The sequence below is a fragment of the Somniosus microcephalus genome, unplaced genomic scaffold (assembly GCF_052327205.1).
Source record: "Somniosus microcephalus isolate GS21.2 unplaced genomic scaffold, FLI_Smic_1.0 unresolved_chr2, whole genome shotgun sequence".
In the NCBI taxonomy this organism is placed as follows: domain Eukaryota; kingdom Metazoa; phylum Chordata; class Chondrichthyes; order Squaliformes; family Somniosidae; genus Somniosus; species Somniosus microcephalus.
The window spans coordinates 46,005,921-46,025,594 of NW_028225180.1; positions in this window are offsets into that span (position 1 = coordinate 46,005,921).

The following is a 19,674-nucleotide window of genomic DNA, read 5'->3' on the forward strand; positions in this document are numbered from 1 at the left end:
CATTTCTTCAATATTTCCAGAGCTATACCCACCACTCATCTTAACTGGGAGTCTGCTCCAAGTGTCAACATCAGTCATTTCTTCAATGTTTCTAGAGCTTACACCTCCAATGATCTCATAGAGCCATAGAGGCATAGAGTATTACAGAACAGAAAGAGGCACTTCCGCCCATCGTGTCTGCACTGGCCATCAAGCACTGTCTCGTCGAATCCCATTTTCCAGCACTTGGTCCGTAGCCTTGTATGCTATGGTGTTTCACGTGCTCATCTTAATGCTTCTTGAATGTTATGAGGGTTACTGCCACTACCACCCTTTCAGGCAGTGAGTTCCAAATTCCAATCACTCTCTGGGTGAAAGAGTTTTTCCTCAAATCCGCTCTAAACCTCTTGGCCCTTAACATGAAAAAATGACCCCCTGGTTATTGATCCCTCTACTAAGGGGAAAAAGTTCCTTTCTATCTACCCTATATATGACGCTCATATTTGTGTATACCTTAATCAGGTCCCCCCTCAGCCTTCTCTGCTCTTAGGGAAACATCCCCAGCCTGTCCAATCTCTCTTCATAGCTGAAGTGCTCCAGCCCAGGTAACATCCTTGTAAACCTCGTCTGCACCCTCACCAATGCAACAAAATCCTTCCTATTTTGTGGCGACCAGAACTGCACACAGTATTCCAGCTGTGCCCTAACTAGCGTTGTGTACAGCTCCATCATAAACTCCCTGCTCTTATGCCTCGACTAATGAAGGCAATTCTCACATATGCCTTTTTAACCACCTTATCTACCTGTCCTGCTGCCTTCAGGGATCCATGTACATGTACACCAAGGTCCATCTGATCCTCTTTCCTTCCTACGGTCCTACCATTCATTGTGTATTCCCTTGCCTTGATCTACATGGGAGCCCGTTCCAAATGTCAGCAGGAATCATTTCTTCAATGTTTCTAGTGTTTTCCCCTCCAATGATCTACTTGGAAGTCCGTTCCCAGTTTCAGCATCACTCATTTCTTCAATGTTTCCAGAGTTTCACCTCCATGTATCTAAATGGGAGTCCGCTCCAAGTGCCAGCATCAATCATTTATTCAATTTTTCCAGAGATCCCCCTCCGCTGATGTACCTGGGAGACCGCTCCAAGTGTCAGCATCAATCATTTCTGCAATGTGTCCAGAGTTTCCCCCTCCACTGACATACCCGGGATTCCGCTCCCAGTGTTGGTCACTCTTTGTTCCAATGATGGAGGAGCCCAAGAGACAAGTGCAAACGACAAGGCTGAAGCGTTTGCTCCAATCTTCAGCCAGATGTGCCGAGTGCATGATCCATCTCGGCCTCCTTCTGAGTTCCCCACCATCACAGAAACCACTCTTCAGCCCATTCGATTCACTCCACGTGATATCATGAAAATGTTGAGCGCACTGGATACAGCAAAGCGTGGTGTATGTGCGTTTAAGAGCCCCAGGTGTGCGTAATGCCGGTAATTGCCACTTGGACTATATAAGCCTCTGTATTGTGTATATCGTTTAGAAACCCCCCCAGATTTTGCTTAGTAAATACCTATGAAGCAATTCCTGTCTTCAGCGTCTTGATCAACACACGAACACTACAGTGGGGACGAAGTGGAAACGGACTTACCGGCAATTCGGCAGCACCTCAAGGACATCGATTCCCCCTGTGTCCAGAGACTCAAGGAAGTGAGAGAAGCTGTGGTTTCACCAGTTGGCCAAGCTGGTGGCAGGTACTGCGCTAATCCTTCCTGGTCGTCAGGCTGGGGCTCCAGCGGCGGGCTCCACAGCTGAGACATGCAGCGAAATCGGAGGCAAGCAATAACGGACTGGGAGGCAGCACTCGGGAGATGGCCGGCGCGGCAAGCAGGTCAGCGTTCAGACCTCCGGCGGGAACAAGTCTCCAACAGTAAATTAAAAAAAAAACATAAAGAGAACGGGATCCACAGTAAACAGCGTTGTTATCGGCAGCAGCAGCGGGAAAGTGTGGGAAGAGCCATATTTTGCTACAGAAAAGAGAAAAAAAAAGGGCGGGAAGCACCATATCTTTTCTGAAATGCCTAAGCCTGGCAATATTGATGCTTTTGAGAGCGAAACAGGGCCTTATTTTGGCAATATTGATGTTTTTGATAACAAGATAGAGGATTGGACCACATATGTGGAAAGAGTGGAGGTACATTGCACCGCAAATGGAATAGAAGACGAAAAAAAGCTTCAGTGCTTCTGGATCTAATGGGCGCAAAGACATACAAGCTGTTACGAAACTTATTCACTCCAGCCGAACCGATGGACAAGAATTTTGAGGAGATTGTTGATACCCTACACTGCCAATTCGAGGCAGGACTGGCAGATTCTCTGCGAGACAAATTCATCTGCGATTCCCTAAGTGTAGAAACAATAAAAAAGGTATCTTCTGAAAAAGATTTAGCACTGGACAAGGCTTTCAGTGCAATAGGAGCTGCAAAGATACAGCAAATGCCACAGGACTTCGGCACCCATGAAATGACACGGGGTTTCGAGAGATGTTAACGTTGCGGCAGATCCACCCATGACCAGAGGGACTGCTGGTTCAAGGAAAAAGCATGCAGGCGATGCGGAAAGAGGGGACACATTCCACGTGTGTGCCGATCTGAAAATAAAAAAATCCACTAACGGGAAAAGAATCAATAAGGAAAAGCACATAAAGGTACAAATGATGATGGACAGTGGCTCTGAAGACCAGAAGAGCAATAGCGACTCCGGGAACAAGAGACAAAGCTCTCTCAAATTACATAATATAATTGCCAAAGAAGATTACCAGACCATTTGGGTTACCCTCACAATAGAGGGTCCCCAGTTAAAATGGAGCTAGATACAGGATCAGCTCTGACCGTCATAAATCGACGGGATTATGAGCGGATATTTCCGCATATACTTTTAAAAGATACATCCATTATCTTGAAAACATATCCGGGGCAGAAAGTATATCCCAAAGGAAAAATAAGGGTGCCTGTTGTATACAACGGCAAGGAAATACAGAAGTTTTATTGATACGTTCTACAAAATGGTGGTCCACCGCTGTTGGGACGTGAATGGATCAGAAAAATACGTTTAGACTGGCACTCGATTCAGGCACTGACGGTGACCAGTAAGGAAAAAAATGATGATGACATCATACCTGAACGATTGAATGACATCTTGGCCAACGCCAAGGAAGTATTTCAAGAGAAGCTAGGAACCTTGAAAGGCATCACCGCCTCAATAAAAGTAGAAGATGCAGCAATTCCCAAGTTTTTAAGGCAAGACCGGTGCCATACGCAATTCCTCCAGCAGTCGAGGCAGAGCTGGAGAATTTGGAAAAGGCAGGCGTATTATCTAAAATAGATTGGAGCGAGTGGGCAACACCCATCGTCCCAGTCATGAAGAAAGCATTGAAGGGTGATGGATCTGAAGAACAGAGAAAAATTCGCATCTGTGGAGATTTCAATGTGACTGTAAACCCGGTCCTTCACACGGTACAGTATCCTCTTCCGAGGATAGAAGATATTTTCGCCTCACTATCCGGAGGGAAACGTTTCACCAAAATTGACTTGGCACACGCATATCTACAGATGGAGGTTGCAGAGGCCTCTAAAAAATATCTCACGATAAATACACACAAAGGTCTGTACCAGTACAATCGACTGGTTTTCGGAGTAACATCAGCTCCAGCTATCTGGCAAAGAACTATGGAGCAAGTCCTCCAAGGGATTCCGGGGACTCAATGCTACCTAGACGACATCCTTGTAACAGGAGAAAACGACAAGGAGCACCTTGCCAATTTAGAGCAGGTGCTCACTAGGCTGAGAGAACGGGGCCTACGAGCAAATCGCCCCAAGTGCGAATTTTTCCGAAATCAAGTATCATATTGTGGCCACATAATAAATAAGGAAGGGTTGCATAAGTCAGCTGAAAAAATTGAGGCGTTCATAAAAGCCCCAGCACCTGAAAATGTTTCACAATTAAGGTCGTTCCTGGGATTAATAAATTACTATCATAAATTTATACCGAACTTATGAACTCTTCTACACCCTCTTAATGAACTGCTACAAACAGGAGTAATTTGGAAATGGAACGAAGACTGGAAAAATGCCTTTCGTAAATGCAAAGACTTAATCACATCCAAAGAAGTTTTGGCTCATTACAACCCATCACTGCCAACCAGACTGGCGTGTGATGCATCCCCTTACGGCATAGGAGCAGTATTATCTCATAAATTTCCTGATGGTTCGGAATGGCCGATAGCTTTTGCATTACGCTCATTGAACTTAGCTGAGCGTAACTATGCCCAAATCGACAGGGAAGCACTCAGCCTGGTATGGGGAGTAAAGAAATTCAACCATTACCTACACGGACAAAAATTTACCTTGTTGACTGACCATCAACCCCTCTTCTCCATATTCAACCCTAAAAAGGGTGTTCCTATTACGACAGCACAAAGGCTACTGCGGTGGTCCCTTTTTCTAGGGGCACACCAATACAACATAGAATACAAAGGGTCAAAACAGCATGGGAATGCTGACGGTTTATCGTGCCTACCGTTGCCAACGATGGAAGAGGCACCTACAGTAGACCCAGTAGAGATATTCCACTCTACCATAGTGGAATGTCTACCAGTGACAAATTCTGCCATTGAAAGGGAGACAAGAAATGACCCGACTCTCTCACGGGTCTACGATTTAACAGTGAAGGGATGGCCAGCACATGGCGAACCACTGTTGCGAGCATTCTCGCAAAGAAGAGAACAGCTGTCAGTGTGCCGAGGAACCTTGATGTGTGGATCCAGAGTGGTGATTCCACCCAAACTCCAGGATAAAGTGCTAAAGGAGCTTCACAAGGGGCATCTGGGTGGAGTGAAAATGAAGAACCTAGCCAGGGCGTTTGTATGGTGGCCAGGTATCGATGGAGACATCGAAGAAATGACCAAGAGCTGCCTAGCATGCCAGAAGGTCCAAAACGCTCCACCACAAGCCCCTCTACATCCATGGGAGTGGCCCTCATCTCCCTGGCAAAGGGTCCACATGGACTTTGCTGATCCATTTATGGACTCAATGTTCTTAATCGCAGTTGATGCACACTCCAAGTGGCTGGAGGTAATAAAGATGTCCTCCACCACCACGGAAAATATCATCACAGTATTAAGGACCATATTTGCCAGGAATGGGCTGCCGGAACAAATATGTTCTGATAATGGACCGCAATTTGTGTCTGAAGAATTCAGAAAGTTCTTAAAGAACAATGGGGTAAAGCACTACACGTCTGCCCCATACCATCCCGCCACCAATGGATTGGCTGAAAGGTTTGTCCAGACCTTCAAGAAGGCCATAAAGGCCATGGGTAATGAAGACATAAAACTTCAGCACAAGGTGGATAACTTCTTATTCGCATACAGGAATGCAACACATATGGTTACCAACCAAACTCCCGCCATGATGTTCTTCAGTAGAAACCTAAGATGCCGGCTGGATTTGGTCAAGCCCAACATCCGAAGGGATGTGGAGAACCGGCAGTTTCAAGGCATGAATGAAAGGCCAACTAGGGCCTTCCAGATAGGCCAACAGGTTTTGGCCCGGGACTACCGTACCGAGAAATGGCAGCCTGGAACTATCTGCACACGACAAGACCACTGCTGTATACCGTGGACATCGGAGAAAGCATAATAAGGCGCCATGCTGACCAAATCATAAAGTCATCTGAAAAGGGACAACCAACACCACCGCTCTATACATCTAACGATGAAGTAGAGATACCCATATCTACCTCCGATCCGGTGATACTGGCACCCGATGAACCCAACATTGGCATTCAAGCCGAATCAGCCTTGCCAGAAGAACCTACTACACCACCAGAAACTACTACACCCCCGAGGCGTTATCCGGACCGAGTCAGGAAGCCTCCTGAGAGACTAACTTATAATTAATTAATTACAGCAATTTATATTATTTTGCATATAACATGTAATTAATAATTACTTAAAATATGATGTACTGGTTAGCTAAAAGGGGAGGAATTGTGATGTATGTGCCTTTAAGAGCACCAGGTGTGCGTAATGCTGGTAATTGCCACTTGGGCTATATAAGCCTGTGTATTGTGTATATCCTTTAGAAACCACCCCCCCCCCCAGACTTTGCTTAGTAAATACCTATGAACCAACTCCTGTCTTCAGTGTCTTTATCAACACACGGACACTACACAAAGGCTATGGGTCCCGACCACATCCCGGCTGCTGTGCTGAAGACTTGTGCGCCAGATCTAGCCACACCTCCAGCCAAGCTGTTCTAGAACAGCGGCAACACTGGAATCTATCCAACAATTTGGCAAACTACCAAGGTATTTCCTGTCCACAAAAACAGGACAAATTCAACCCAGCCAAATACCGCCCATGAGTCTACACTCAATCATCAGCAAAGTGATGGAAGATGTCATTGACAGTGCTATCAAGTGTCACTTATTCTCTAATAACCTGCTCTCCAATGTCCAGTGCGGGTTCTGGGAGGACCACCCGGTTCCAGACCTCTGTACATCATTGTTCCAAACATAGACAAAGCAGCTGAATTCCAGAGGTGAGGTGAGAGTGACTGCCCTTGACATCAAAACAGCATTTGCCCGAGTGTGGCATCAAGGGTGTCTAGTAAAATGGAGGTCAATGGGAATCAGGGGTAAACTCTCCACTGTATGGAATCGTTCCCAGCACAAAGGAAGTTGGTTGTGGCTGTTGGAGGTCAATCATCTCAGCCCCAGGACATCGCTGCAAGTGATCCTCTGGGTAGTGTCCTAGGCCCAAACATTTTCAGCTGCTTCATCAATGACCATCCCTCCATCATAAGGTCAGAAATGGGGCGTTCGCTGAAGATTTCGCAGTGCTTAGCTCCATTCGCAACTCCTCAGATAATGAAGCAATCCATATCCGCATTCAGAAAGACAGGGACAACATTTAGTTTTGGAATGACACCTAGGAAGTAACATTCACGTCAACAGATGCCGGGCATTGACCATATTCAAAAAGAAAGAGTCTTACCACAGTCCATTGACATTCAATGTCTTTACATAGAAACATAGAAATATAGAAGATAGGATCAGGAGTAGGCCATTCGGCCCCTCGAGCCTGCTCTGCCATTCAATGACATCATGGCTCATCATCCAAACTCAGTACCTTGTCCCTGCCTTCTCCTCATATCCCTTGATCCCTTTAGCCTTAAGAAATATATCTAACTCCTTCTTGAATATACCACCGCTGATTCCCTCACCATCAACATCATGGGGGTGTAAGATCTTATTGATCACTCAGAGTGCTTGGACAATTCACTGATATGCAGCAGCCAGTATGTCTGAGCAATTGATCAAGAATTATTAAGCTTGCAGCGTAATATACTTAACATCAGGCGATAGGGTTAATGAATATCTCGCAGCCCTTGATCTCTGGCGCCTCTCAGACACAGATGAGTTGTCTTAAGTCTGTTCCTTTGTTCTCCATGGTTGTTTTAGCCAGTGTCCATATATGGTCTTTATAATAATCACTTTCTTCAATTGGTTCTAACGGTCGAAATACCATCGTCACTCAGACTAAGTGCAGCAACTTGGCAGCTCCTTTTTCCAGTACTTTTCAACAAACCTAACCTGCTGTCTTGTTTACTTGTTTGTAGTTCTTCACCCCATTGGAATTTACCATATCTCTTGATTCCTGCCTCCCTGATACAGGCAGTACAATGCCTTATACCAAGGGCCCACCCCATGTCAGCGGTGTCTCCCTAGTCTTGACGGTATCGAGACTATCTTACTTCAATCTATCAGATGGATAGCTTAACTCCCATGACCTCGCTCATTTTATGTTCCTTATAATAATTTCCTTTCAGTTATCTTTACAATTAGGTTTCTTAAGCGAACTCTAATTCCTACTTATCATTAGGATATGCCATTTAAAAATGTAAACGTCACTCACAGCCTGTGGCTGCTTATTATCAGAGCTTAGTCAAAGCTGCTTCTGAATGACGTTGCAGCTGCATTCTGAACAAGTCTTAGCAATTTATTTACACAGGAGTAATTATGGGTAATATTAGTTGATCAGTGGCTACACTTGAATTTATACATATATGATTCTCACCTACTAAATATCTCTAAATATCAGCCTTTCGTACAGGGATCACCATTGACCAAAAGGTTAACTGAAACAGCCACATAAATACTGCAGCTGCAAGAGCAGGACAGGTGCTTGGTATCCTGCGAATAGTGACTCACCTCCTGACTCCCAAAGCCTTTCCAACATCTACAAGGCACAAGTCAGGAGTGCGACAGCATACTCTCCACATGCCTGGATAAGTGCAGCTCTAAGAACACTCAAGAAGGTCGACACCATACAGGACAAAGCAGCCAGCTTGATTTTTCACCCCATTCAACACATTAACATTCACTCCCTCCACTAGTATAGAAAAGGAAAAAATAAAGCAAAATGTACAACTAACTAATCAGTTTCATCTGAGCAGAAAGTTCTCAGAATAAAGAGGACGCTTATGCATCATATTGGCCTGGATTTTCTGGGGCCTCTGACTGTGGACGTGCCCCGCACATTCCAGTTTTCCACAGATGATGTCAAGTTTAAGCTTGACAGATCATATGAACCCCTGGGAAATGGACATTCACTGGCGGAGAGCGGGATTTTTGTCTAGCGAATGTCCGTGAATCTCTTACACCTGGTAAAAGCGGGCATAACCCCTTCTTTTAACAGCATAAGGATTAAAATAAATATTTAGAAAAAGTATTAAACAGAAAATACCTTAACAATTAGATTAGGTTATTGTTGGAACCTTTAAACATTTTTATATTTATTTTTGAAAAAAATTAATTTCTCATTACATTTGCTTTTTTTTTAAAGTTTGTATTTTTATTATGTTAAGCATGTAATGTTTTTATTTCAGTTTTGTGAAAAATTATTTTTGGATGAATTCAGTTACGTTTATGGAGATTCCATATCTACATAGAATCACCATAAGCATAATGGGAATCCGCCTTTCAGATTGGTTGCACCGGCCCACATGATCCCAGGGGCCCTTGCGAAACACATGCTCTCCTGGGATATGTGGACCTTTATGTTGACGTACGTGTAGAGACCCAGCAGCGCAAGTGTTCGGAGGTTCCGAGGCAGCAGGTAGGTTCATATTGTACTTGTGGTTCAGAGGCTTTTACCCGCAGAAATCTCCGACCGCAATTTCAGGCCCAGAATATATTCTCTCTCCACCCTATCCAAAACCACGTGAGCTCTTGTGAGTAGCAAAAAACCAAATCAAAACCCAGGATACTAATTCAGTGAGAAGGCGTCCTGAGCCAGTAATTCCTGTCCCAACGCGTGAGTACGGTTGGGGTGCTCACGTGTCTGGCCAGAGGAAATGCCGGTTTTCAGCATGCACAGCGCATGCGGGGAAAACCAGCATTTCCTTTCATCTGAAGGAAGGGGTTCAGAGGTAGAACAAGAGCGACTGCACAGGCAGTGCGTGCACAGTAAAATTCCTTTTTTTTTTCAAAGTTGCGTGCGTGTAAAGGCCTCCGGTCTTTACACGTGGAAAAACAAGACGTAAGTATTTCGTTTTTCAGGTAAGTGGGCTTTAGTACAATGTAGTTTTTTTTCCCACAGGTTTATTACTTTTAAAGAAATTACAGGATGGTAAGATTAGTTTAAGACACATATTTTTTTAAATTTTTTTTTCAAAAAGTTGATTAATTGTCTAAAACATTTTTTTAAACTTATTTATAGTTATTATAATCAGTGGGATGTTTTTAAAAAAAACAATTTAAATTTAAAGTAGTGTTTTGTCAGCCCATACTTTTCATGAGTTTGACAGCTCTTACTGTCAAACTCATGAATGAGTTTCCCCTCCCCTGATTGGCTGCACATTGCTCACCTGATCCCAGCCAGCACATCACACTAACGACACCACTGGATCAGGTTAGCACAGCGCGCTGACAGCTGAACCGGGCCTGTGACAGGAAATGCAAGCAGGCCTGGGCTTCAGATGTCGGCGCGCAGGGTGAGTGCAGATCGGGGGCTTGCACGCGCGGCAAGCCCCCTGATCTAATTTCAGCGCCAATATGGTAAAGGTGATTCCTCAGTGTTGATAGGTAGGGATTTCTAGGATTTCGACCCAGTGACGATGAAGTAACGGTGATATACGTTCCAGTCAGGATGATGTGTGACTTGAATTGGAAGCTGGGCGTTCCCACACGTCTGCTGTCCTTGTCCTACTCGGTGATAGTGATTGCTGGTTCGGGAGGTGCTGTCCAAGAAGCCTTTGCAAGTTTCTGCAGTTCCTCTTGTAATTAGTAGCCATTGCAGAAACGGTGCACCAGTGATGGCGGGAGAGTGTGTTTAACATAGGACCATAGGAACAGGAGTAGTCCAATCTGCCCCTTGAGCTTGCAACATCATTCAATTAGATCAGCAATGATCTTTACCCAATCTATATTTATCTGCCTTCACTCCATATGCTTTAACAACCTAGGCTAGCAAAAACCTATCGATCTCCGATTTAAAATGATTAATTTCGCTAGCTTATTGTGGGAGAGAACTCCAAAGTTCCACCACCATTTTTGTGAAGAATTATATCCTACTCTCTCTCCTGAAAGGCCTTGCTCTGATTTAATGGTTATGTTCCCTGTCCTAGACTCGCCAGGCAGCAGAAAACATTTCTCTCCACTCTGTCACAGAATCATCTGATCTTTACAGCACAGTATGAGGCCATTCGGCCCGTCGTGCCGGTGCCGGCTCTCTGCAAGAGCACTTCAGCTGGTCCCACTTCCCCGCCATTCCTCGTAGCCCTTCAATCAGTTTTCCTTCAGGCACTTGTCAAATTCTCTTTTGAAAGCCACAATTGAGTCTTCATTCACCACCCATTCAGGCAGTGTATTACAGCTCATAACCACTCGCCGAGTAAAACAGTTTCTCCTCATGTTGCCTTTGGTTCTGCTGCCAATCACCTTAAATCTGTGTCCTCTGGTTCTCGACCCTTCCCCTAAAGGGAACAGTTTCTCTCTATCTACTCTGTCTAGAACTCTCATGATTTTGAACACGAAATCTCCTCTCAATCTTCTCTGCTCTAACGAAAACAACCCCAGCTTCTCCAGTCTACCCACATAGCTGAAGTCCTTCATCTCTGGATTCATCCCTGTAAATATTTTCTGAACACTCTCTACAGCCCTCGCTTCCTTCCGAAAATGTGGGGCCCAGAATTGATCACAATGCTCCAGTTGTGGCCGAGGCAGTTTTTTATAAAGCTTTATCATAACTTCCTTGCTTTTGTACTTTATACCTCTATTTATAAAGGACAGGAACCCGTCTGTACTTTCAACCGCTTTCTCAACCTGCCCTGCCACCTTCAACGATTTGAGTACATATATCCCCATGTCACAATGTTCCTGCAACCACTTTAGAATTTTACTCTTTAGATCATATTGCATCTGCTCGTTCTTCCTACCAAAATATATCGCTTCACACTTACTGCGTTAAACTTAATTTGCTATTGTATTCATCTGCCACGTATCTGCCCATTCCACCAGCCTGTCTAAGTCCTCTTGACGTCTATCCCTGTCCTCCTCACTGTTCACTATAATTCCAAGTATTTTGTCATCCACAAAATTTGAAATAGTGCCAGTTACACGCAAGTCCAAATCATTAATATATATCCAGAAAGCACTGGTCGTAGTAGCGACCCCTGGAGAACACCACTGTGCACCTTCCTCCAGTCAGAAAAACAACCATTTACCACTACTCTCTGTTTCTGTCACTTAGCCAATTTCGGATCCATGCTGCCACTGTCCCTATTATTCCATGGGTTTCAACTTTGCTGGCAAGCCTATTATGTCGCACTTTATCAGACGCCTTTTGTAAATCCTTTTACACCACATAAACCGCATTGCCCTAATTGAGTCTCACTGTTGCCACATCAAAAAAATTCAATCAAGTTAGTTAAACACGACGTGCCTTTAATAAATCCGTGCTGGCTTCCCTTAATTACTCCACGCTTGTCCAAGTTACTGGTAATTTTGTCCTTAAAAAACGTATTTTTTTCATCTATTATCCATCTATATTTCAATATAGAAGGTTAATGGGTGAAAAATATAGTTCTTGTAATCTCTCCTAATAGTCTAACCCTTGGAGCCCTGGTAACATTATGATGAATCTGCGCTGTAATCCTTCCAAGGCCAATATATCCTTTCTGAGGTGCGGCTCGCAGAACTTTAAAAAGTATTCCAGATGTGTTCTAAGCAGGGTTTTGTATAGCTGTAGCAAAGCATTCTACCCTTTACCTGATAGCCCTCTAGTTCTAAATGCTAATATACCATGAGCCGTTATGATCATTTTGTATTTGAATAATACATTTTAATGATCTGTGTACATGGATCCCTAAATCTGTTAGGACCTCCTCTGTTCCTATATTTCCATCATTCAAAATAATCAGATGTATCCTTTTTTGGTCCAAGATGTATATCCACACATTTAACTGTATTGAAGCACATCAGCCACAGTTTTGCCATTCAATTAATCTATCAAAAGCTCTTCATAATGTTCTGTTCCTGTCTACATTACTTACTGTACCACCAACCTTTGTTTCATTGGCAAACTTTGACATATGAATCTCTATTTTTTTATTGTTAGACATTTAATAAATGAAGTGAATTGTTTAAGACCTAGCACAGTTCCTTGTGGGACACCAACAGTCAGTTCCTTCCAATGCAATATATACTCATTCTCCCGACTCTCTCTTCTAACGTCTAACCAGTATCCTAACGACGTCAATAACTTGCGTTTAGCTCCATGAACTTTAATTTGAGGGAACAGTCTTATATGTTGAACCCTAGTGAATGCCTTCTGTGATTCCATATGAACTATATCAATATACATTTTCTTCACTACCACTATAGTTATCTCCTCAGAATAATTCAAATAGGTTCGTTAGACATGACCTCCCATTTACAAAACCATGTTTGCTTTCTCTAATCAGCTCCATATCATCGAAATGCTCAGTCACATTGTCTTTAATTATAGATTCCAATAACTTCCCTGCAGCAGATATTAGACTAAAGGGTCTATAATTACTTGGTTTCTCTCTGACACCTTTCTGTAGAATCTTAAATTTGTGTTACGTTCCTCCCTTTAGAAACTAACCTTGCATTCGATCGTATTTTGCTCACTGTTAGATAGTAGTTCTCTTACTGTTAGATTAATAATACGACTGGCTCATTATTCATTACTAAATCTACTATGGCCTGCCCTCCTGTTGGTTCTTCAACATATTGCTCCAGAAAACTATCTTGAATGGACTCAATAAATTCACTACCATACCGACTTGAGCTAATTTTCTCTTCACATTCTGTCTGAAAGTTAAAGTCTCAAAATTAAACAACCCTCTTTTTGCTATATTCCTCTCTAATCTCTGAAATAACATATTCTGTATCATCATTCCTGCTATTGGGAAGCCTGTAGACAACTCCCGTTAAAGCTTTTCATACGAGCTTATTCCTCAATTCCCACCACAGAGTCTCAGCTGATTATTTTCCCTTACGTGTATCCTCATTTACTAATGCTGTAATATACCTTTAATCATTAAGGCTACCTCTCCTCCTCTTACAGATTCCCTATCATTTCTATGGAATAGATAACCTGGAATATTATCTCCCAAGCATTCCCGGATTACTGCATGTCCCAGTAATAATACGATTAGTCCCCTCAAAGCTGTATTTAAGAATATAAGCAATGGGAGCAGGAGTTAGCCATACGGGCCCTAGAGCCTGCTCCGACACTCAATAGGACCATGGTTGATCTTCTACCTCAACTCCACCATGCCGCACCACCTTCGTATCCCTTGATTCCGTTAATATCCTAAAAAATTACTGATTTATATCTTGAAATGAGCACCCACAGTCTTCTGGTGTAGAGAATTCCAAAGATTCGCAAACATGTGAATGAAGAAATTCCTCCTCATCTCAGTCCAAAGTGGCCGAACCCTTATTCTGAGACTGTGTTCCCTAGTTCTAGAGTCCCCGGCCAGGTGAAACCTCTCCCAGCATCTACCCTGTCAACCCCTGTAATGTTATATGTTTCATTGAGATCACCTCTCATTCTTCTAAATTCTAGGGAATATGGGCCTGGTCTCCTCAATCCATCCTCTTAGGACAATCCCCTCATCCCAAGCAATCAGTCTGTTGGACTTTCGTTGCACTCACTCTAAGGCAAGTATATCCCTCTTTAGGTGAGGAAACCAAAACTTTACATGGTGCTCCTGGTGTGGTCTCACGAAGGACTGATATAATTGCATTACGACTTAATTAGTCTTAGACTCCAAACTTTTTATTGAATTAAATCTAACATATCATTTGATTTCCGAATTGCTTGCTGCACCTACATGCGAACTTGCAGTGTATAATGAGACCCAGTTCCCTCTGAATCACAACATTTGCCGTTCTTCCAACATTTAAATATATTGTCTTTCTATTTTTCCTACAAAAGTGGAATACTTCACATTTATCCACGTTATATTCCATCTGCCATGTTATTTACCAATCCCTTAACCTGTCTATATCTCTTTGAATCATCTTTGCATTCTGCCTCACAACTTACTTTCACACCGAGCTTTGTATCTTCAGTAAACCCGGATACATTTGACAAATTTGAGCCTGCATTTCACTAAATTTATTCCTCATACACCGTACCTTAGTGTATAAAACTCTTATTTGGGAAAGAGACCCTAAGCTGAACTTTTGACCTGATGCTGTCTTTCTTACACCGTTTAACTACTGTTGGTTGTGGTGTTTGAAGGTCAAACATCAAAGCCCCAGGATAATGTGGCAGGAGTTCCTCAGGGCAGTGTCCTAGGCCCAAATATCTTCAGCTGCTTCATTAATGACCTTCCCTCCAACATATGGTCGGAAATTAGGATGTTCGCTGATGACTGCACAGTGTTCAGTGCCATTCTCAATTCCTCAGATAATGAAGCAGACCATGCCCGCTGGCAACTAGAAGTGGACGATATAAAGCCATGGGCTGAAGTGTGGGGCGAATGTTATCTGCCACTTAAGTGCCAGGCAATGTCCATCTCCAAAAAGCAAGAGACTCACCATGGCCCCTTGACATTCAACGGCATTACCATCGTCCCATCCCCCACCATCAAAATCCTGGGGGTCACCACTGACCAGCAAATTAACTGGACCAGCCACGAGTGGTGATGACCTGGAATTCATTGCCGACGGAAGTGGTGGAAAGAGACACACTCAATGTTTTCAAGGGGAGACTAGATAGGCACTTGAGGGAAATAAACTTGCAGGGCTACGGGGATAGAGTGGGGGAATGGGACTGACTGGATTGCTCTACAGAGAGCCGGCACGGACTCAACGGGCCGAATGGCCTCCTTCTGTTCCGTTATCACTCTCTCATAACTTAACAGGATTCTTATTTGTCAATTCTCTGTAACTACTTTAATTATTTCAGTGTTTCCTTCACCTGGAGTGTCACTGAGGTGACCTGAACTCTGCTCATATACGCAATTATCACTTAATTCTCATTTTTACTGTTGTTTATGACTGAGCCCTGTCCCTACCCCAATTAATAGTTTAATGTAAATTATTGCCACACTATTATCCTTTCCACTAAGAATTTGGTTTCAACCAGGTTCAGGTAAAGCCTGATATCGGTAATGGGGAAAATGCTAGAGTCCATAATAAAAGCTGTAATAGCAGAGGACTTAGAAAACAGTGACAGGATCGTACAAAGTCAACATGAATTACAAATGGTAAATCGTGCTTGACTAATCTACTGGAATTTTTTGAGAATGTAACTGGTAAAATGGATAAGGGAGAACCAGTGGATGTGGTGTATTTGCACTTTCAAAAGGTTTTTGAAAAGGTCCCGCATAAGAGATGTGCGTGTAAAGTTAAGGCACATGGTATAGGGGGCAAGGTATTGACTTGGATAGAGAACTGGTTGGCAGACCGAAAGCAAAGTTTTGGAATAAACGGGTCTTTTTCCAATTGGCAGGCATTGACTGGTGGGGTACCACAGGGATCGGTCCTTGGGCCCTAGCTATTCACAATAATGATCTAGACAGGGGAACTAAATGTAATATCTCCAAATTTGCAGATGATACACAGCTGGTTGGGCGTGTGTGCTGTGAGGAGGATGCCGAGAAACTGCAGGATGATTTGGACAGGTTGGGTGACTGGGCAAAAGTATGGCAGATGCAATATAACGTGGATAAATGCGAGGTTATCCACTTTGGTGGCAAAAACAGGAAGGCAGATTATTTTCTGAATGGCAATAGATTGGGAGAAGGGGAAGTGCAATGAGACCTGGGTGTCCTTGTGCACCAGTCGCTGAAGGTAAGCCTGCAGGTGCAGCAGCCGGTTAAGAAGGCAAATGGAATGTTGGCCTTCATAGCGAGAGGGTTAGAGTACAGAAACAAGGATGTCTTGCTGCAGTTATACAGGGCCTTGGTGAGACCACATCTTGAGTATTGTGTGCAGTTTTTGTCGCCTTATCTGTGGAAGGATGTTCTTGCCATGGAAGTAGTTCAGCGAATATTCACCAGGCTGATACCTGGGATGGCAGGAATGACGTATGAGGAGAGATTGGGTCAATTGGTCTTGTACTCGATGGAGTTTAGAAGAATGAGAGTGGATCTCATTAAAACTTATAAAATTCTGACAGGACTGGACAAACTAGAGGCAGGAAGGATGTTCCCGATAGTCGGGGAGTCCAGAACCAGGGGCACAGTTTAAGATTAAGGGGTAGGCCATTTTGGACAGAAATGAGGAGGAATTTCTTCACCAAGAGAGTGGTGAACCTGTGGAATTCTCTACCACAGAAGGCAGCAGAGGCCAATGCATTAAATATATTCAAGAAGGAGTTGGATATATTTCTTAAGGCCAAAGGGATCAAGGGGGTATGGGGAGAAAGCAGGGACTGGGTACTGAATTTGGATGATCAGCCATGATCGCATTGAATGGCGGAGCAGGCTCGAGGGGCCGAATGGCCTACTCCTGCTCCTATCTTCTATTTTTCTATGTTTATGTTTCGCCCAGCACTGGTAACAGTGTCCCATGAAATGGAGCCCCTTCCTCCCACAACACTCATCTAGCCACGTGTTCACCTTTCTCGTCTGTTTGACTCTATGGCAATGAGCACGTCATAATCGGGTAATAATCCTGAGATTAGCACCATTGAAGACATGGTTTTTAATGAAGCTCCTCACTCCACATACTCCCTCAGAAATAAATCCTCACTTTTTTACCTTTTGTCACTGGTGCCGACATGAACCACGACTAATCCCGCTTTCCAAACTCATTTACAACTGCATCGAGCTATCCCTTATCATGGCATAAGATAATGGGTAAACGGAGGTAATGAATCCGGGAATTTCCGATAATCCTCCCTCTTTGTGTGAGGCCCCACTTGGGGAGGGAACTTTAGTAACCTCCGCAAAAATGGTCCAGCAAGTTACACCTGAAATATTTGTAGACGCAGTTTATTGGGAAATAAAGTGAGAGAGTCCCCTCTCCTAAAAATTAGTTGTGCAGGAACATTTAAAACGTGTAACGGTGCAGAATAAACTCTCATTTCTTACAAAACATCCCTTGGGACGAATGTTACAGCGGCAGTTATCGCCGTTTCCAATTCTCTTTTGCAATTTACAATTGAATATGGCCCAACTGCACTTTCAGGTATTGTTTTCCCGATAATAACATCTCGCTGTGCAAAAAAAGTTTCCTTATGTCGCGTCTGGTTCTTCTGTCCATTACCTTGGAATTCACAAAAGGGCGGGTCAATATGATTGGAGCTATTTGCTCGTGTGGAGGATAAAGAAAGCCATTTACTGGTTGGGCGGAATGGAATGTTTCCGTGTTGTAACATCGATGTATTTCTGTGTACATTGAGATCTCTCAGATTAGCATTGTATTAGGATCCTGGGAAAGTGATTGGGGATCTCAGGATGTTAGAACACTGGGGCCAGACCTGGGATAAGGGAGCACTGGGGATGTGGCCTAAAGCTTTGTGAACAGAGAAACCGGATCTGGAGTGAGGTAGTTGGGGCAAATATGAAACGTGGCTGTTTGAGATCCAGAAATGCGAACAACCTGGAATGTACATATGTCTTTGAAAGATTTTGCCAAGCTTCAGTTTCGAACCCGGTATTGACAGCTTTACAACATTTGCCATAAGGCTCGGCCTCTGATACCGCAATTTGACTGGGAAATGACTCATCTGTGAATCTTGGCCATACCTCACCTTGGAGAGATTGAAAATTACATTCACGTGGAATTTTAACATGTAACCATACCGTGCTGTACTTGAGTTAGTTAGCTTCATTGTTACATGCCAGAGGAGCTTTACGCTGCATTGACCACATGCTGTATCTGAGTTACAAAATATAGCGAAATTTACACTGTGTTTAACCCCTGCCGTACCTGCCCAGAGAATATTTGACGGGACAGTAAAAAGGGAGCTTAATACAGTATCTAACCTGTTGTGTCTGTTTATAATAAGACACAGACTGCAGGAGAACGGTACAACAGGTGTTTACTTAACGTGGCTCACACGGGAACTGATCTGTACAGATTACTACTCAGTGCTATATGCAGGTGTGGTCACTGCCAGTACTACAGTATACATGAGCTGTAAAAGATTGTTCCCCACTTAAAGGTATATACATTCCAATTCCTCCCCTTTAAGATTAACAGTACCATAGCACTCATTTACCAATTAAATGTCAAACTAATTACAATTTACACATTTAACATGCAACATTAGCTGAAAATAGTCTATTTATATATTCAGTCAATGGGGAGGCTTCCTGATCCTTTCTGGATAGCGCCTTTCCCGAGTGTCTTGCTCTTGGTGCGGAGGCGATTCTGGCCCCCTGTCGCCGGTTGGTTCATCAGCTTCCGATGCTACTGTTTCTGGGGTAGATGCAACCTGTACGTCGGATTCATCACCAGGTACTTATGGGCGAGGCATGGGGTTGACTTGTTCCTCTGACTCTAGGATCTGGTCAGCATGGCGTCTCATGATGCTCTCCCCAACGTCCACTGTGTACATTAGTGGGCCCTGCCGTGTGTACATCGTTCCTGGCTGCCATTTTTCTGCTCGGTAGTCGTGGGCCAAGACTGGTTTCCCTACATTGAAGCTCCTTGTTGGCTTCTCATGGATGTGCTGGAATTGCTTACTCTCAACATCTCTTCGTACGTTTGGTCTGAGCAACTCCAGGCGAGATCTTAACCTTCGGTTAAGGAACATCATGGCTGGGGCCTGGTTGGGGATTGCATATATCGCATTCCAGTAGGTGAACAGGAAATTGTCCGCCTTGTGCTGCAGCGGAATGTTGTCATTGTACATAGCCTTTATTACCTTCTTAAAGGTTTGTACGAACCTCTCAGCCAATCCATTTGTGGCTGGATGATACGGGGCGGATGTGTAATGCCTTACCCCATTCTTTTTCAAGAACCTCCGGAACTCTTCAGACACAAACTGTGGTCCGTTGTCGGAGCAAATCTGTTCTGGCAAGCCATTCCTGGCAAAAATGGTCCGTAGGACTGCAATAGTTTTCTCCATGGTTGTGGAGGACATTTTGATGACCTCAGGCCATTTCGAGTGCGCATCCACGGCTATTAAAAACATTAAGTCCAT